The sequence below is a fragment of the Erinaceus europaeus genome, chromosome 8 (genome assembly GCF_950295315.1).
Source record: "Erinaceus europaeus chromosome 8, mEriEur2.1, whole genome shotgun sequence".
NCBI lineage: Eukaryota > Metazoa > Chordata > Mammalia > Eulipotyphla > Erinaceidae > Erinaceus > Erinaceus europaeus.
The window spans coordinates 85,201,668-85,205,433 of record NC_080169.1 but is presented as its reverse complement, the minus strand read 5'-3'; the positions used below and the strand labels follow the sequence as shown (position 1 = coordinate 85,205,433).

General features: G+C 40.9%; 1 pseudogene; it reads right to left on the bottom strand.

Moving 5' to 3' along the window:
- Nucleotides 1-2,498: 2,498 nt before the first annotated feature.
- LOC132540058 (U6 spliceosomal RNA) lies at nt 2,499-2,595 on the bottom strand (annotated as a pseudogene).
- Nucleotides 2,596-3,766: the final 1,171 nt, after the last annotated feature.

The following is a 3,766-nucleotide window of genomic DNA, read 5'->3' as shown; positions in this document are numbered from 1 at the left end:
CAACTTCTGCCCAAGAGTGGGATCTCCAGACTGTTTTTCACAAGGGTTGAGCCAATTTACATTCCCACTGTACTGCCCACTTCCCACTTCCCCACACCCTCTCCAATAGTTGTTTTATTCTGTTCTTTCTTTTTAAAAAACTTCTATATATTTATTTATTATTTATTATTTTTTTAATTTTTATTTATAAGAAGGAAACACTGACAAAAACTATAGGATGGGAGTCAGGCGGTAGTGCAGAGGGTTAAGCACATGTGGAGCAAAGCGCAAGGACCTGCATAAAGATCCTGGTTCGAGCCCCCGGCACCCCACCTTCAGGGGAGTTGCTTCACAGGCAGTGAAGCAGGTCTGCATGTGTCTATCTTTCTCTCCCCCTGTCTGTTTTCCCCTCCTCTCTCCATTTCTCTCTGTCCTATCCAACTACAGCGACATCAATAACAACAATAATAACTACAACAATAAAACAGCAAGGGCAACAAAATGGAAAATAAATAAATATTTTAAAAAATTAAAAAAAAACAAAACTATAGGATAAGAAGGGTAAAATTCCACACAAATCCTGCCACCAGAACTCTGTATTCCATCCTCTCCCCGATAGCTTTCCTATTCTTTATCCCTCTGGGAGTGTGGATTCAGGGTCATTATGGTGTGCAGAAGGGGGAAGGTATGGCTTCTGTAATTGCTTTACGGCTGAACAGTGCCTTCGCAAGTTGATCCATACTCCCAGCCTGTCTCTCTCTTTCCCTAGTGGGTGGGGTTCTGGGTGAGCAGGGCTCCAGGACACATTGATGGGGTCATCTGTCCAGGAAAGTCCATTTGGCATCATGTTAGTGTCTGGAACCTGGTGGCTGAAAATAGAGTTAACATATAGAGCCAAACATTGTTGACTAGTCATGAACATAATGGCTAGAAAAGCTCATATGAAGCTTTTCTTGGGGGTTTTGGGGCTCACTTTCCTGCATGCCTCTCTCAATTCATTCCAAATAATATTGACATTTTCTGATTGCAACCTAATCAATGCAATGAGTATCATGTCAGTATGCTTCACTTTAGACTTGTCCAGAGATGTCAGGTGTGGAATGTCAGCCATTCAGCCTCATTACTCGGGTGAGACCTTTCCTTTCATAGAATTCTCTAATTCCATTTCAGGTGGTTCACTTCCTAACAAAGTCCCAAATCCTAGATATAGACCAAGTCCCATGAGATAGGGCATATGTTCACATATATCCATAAATTAGGACATAATATATACCTGAAAGCAAAAATACACAATAGTCTGCAGTGAGTCAGTATATGCAGCAAGCATGTAGAAAGACATAAAAAGACACCATAAAGTTCCTAATGAAATTGTGTCTACTTAGACTTAGATATCCTCCTTACCTACTTCCTATTATACTTCCAAAGTTAACCATATCAAAGGAAGGACTACAAAAGTTGAATAAGGGCAAGAGACTGGCATACTTTAATCTTCTTCTTCTAGCATTTGCCCTTCTTCCGTAGCCAGTCAACAGCATCAGGTTGAGTCTGATGTAAAGTTTCGAGACCTCCTTACTTTAATGATGACTCTTTAGTCACTATCAGGCCACCCCATCAGCTGGAGCCATAGTCAGAGAGTCCTGAGATTCTCAAACATACATTACGGGCCTAGATCTCAAAAAGATCCCTCTCTCCATTGTTACTGGTCATCTCTATCAGGAACAGCACAAGAGACTCCTTTGTGGTCCTCCATAGAACCTTGCCCTCAGCTTGGATCAACAACAGCAGAGAATGTTCTATCCTCTGAAGGGAGGCTGGACAATATATTCTGTGTTCTACCTGAGGAAGATGGGTCCTGAAATTGGGGCAGTTTGGAATGTTCCTACTCATGACTACAGAATGTGAGCTCAGATCTACAGGGACTCAGAGGTCACATAGGCTCCTAAGATGAATATGGGCCCTGGGTCAGATCAAATTGATGGGGTTTATAGTCAACAATATTTATACCCCTTTTCCTTATTAGAAAACTACTCTCTCCCCTGATCCTGCTTTCTGTTCCTTTTCCACTCATGACATCATCTCCCCAAACAATAACTTGGATCCCCCTGCATATCAGATGTCAGGTTCAGGAAAATTAAAAAAAAACAACAAAAAAAACTAGTATAGCCATGAGCTCTTTGGAATATAACTACAGTAGGACTACTATCTAGCTACAAAATGGAGACCCCCCCCCACATCTTCATATGAACTTTTCTGTTCTTCCTAATGTATGGTGTTCTTATAGGTGTAAAGTTGTAACTCACTGTTATCTTCATTTGCATTTGTCTGGTAGTCAGTGATTTTGAGCACTTTCTCATGTGTCTCTTGGCCCTTTAGGTATCTCTCTTGGTGAAGTTTCCATCCAGGCCCTCACCCCTTTTCTGACGAGTTTTTTTTTTATTGCTGAGTTTACTAATAATTTGACGAGTTTTTTTTTTATTGCTGAGTTTACTAATAATTTTTTAATGTATTTTGGTTATCAGAAAAACTTTGTGGATTTTCATGTTATTGTTACATAGGACCCATGCTAATTTTCTCTGTATTCTTCCCATTTTATATACGTGCTGCCAAAGTGAGCACTTCAGTAGTTTTATAAGTTTTGAAGAACTCTCTATCACAAAGGAAACTATTGTTTTGGAATTTTTTTCACTTAGAGAAAAGGTATCTGGTTTTACTTCTTAATTTAAAAATCCTTTTGAATTCTCAGTAATGCAAATGTTATCACATTTTATCATAATCTATAACACCCTATATAATCTGGTATTTACCTGTTTTTCTAATCTAGTCCCAAGCTATTTTTCTCCTTTTTTAAAAAATTTTTTAATTTTATTTAAGAAAGGATTAAATAACAAAACCATAAGGTAGGAGGGGTACAACTCCACACAATTCCCACCACCCAGTCTCCTTAACCCACCCCCTCCCATAATAGCTTTCCCATTCTCTAGCCCTCTGGGAGCAAGGACCCAGGGTCATTGAGGGTTGCAGAAGGTAGAAGGTCTGGCTTCTGTAATTGCTTCCCCGCTGAACATGGGCGTTGACTGGTCGGTCCACACTCCCAGTCTGCCTCTCTCTTTCCCTAGTAGGGTGGGTCTCTGGGGAAGCTGAGCTCCAGGACACATTGGTGGGATCTTCAATCCAGGGAAGCCTGGCCAGCATCCTGATGGCATCTGGAACCTGGTGATTGAAAAGAGAGTTAACACACGAGGCCAAACAAATTGTTGAGCAATCATGGACCCAAAGCTTGGAATAGTGGAGAGGAAGTGTTAGGGAGGTACTCACTGCAAACTCTAGTGTACTTCTGCTTTCAGGTATATATTTTGCAGTAGTTTATGGATACGTGTAACATAAGCTCTCACTCAGAGAAACTGGTGTATATCTAGGTTATGGGACTTTGTTAGAAGGTGAACCACCTGAGATGAAATTAGAGTGTGCTATAAAAGGAAAGGTCTCACCCGAGTAATGAAGCTGAAGGGTTGTCATTCCACACGTGAAGTCTCTGGACACAGTCTGAGGTGAAGCATGTTGAGGTGGCAATCGTTGCGTTGGTTAGGTTGTGATCGGCAGATGCAATATTATTTGGTATGGATTGGGAGAGGCATACAGGAAAGTGGGCCCTATCCAAGGGTTCCAGGACTGGGGGAAGTAGGGACTCTATAGTGGAGATGTGAGGTTCCTGCTGTCTTAGGGTACAAAAAGACAATGGATAGTTAATGTTATCATCACATTATTTGGTAATTGAGTTAACTTTGAA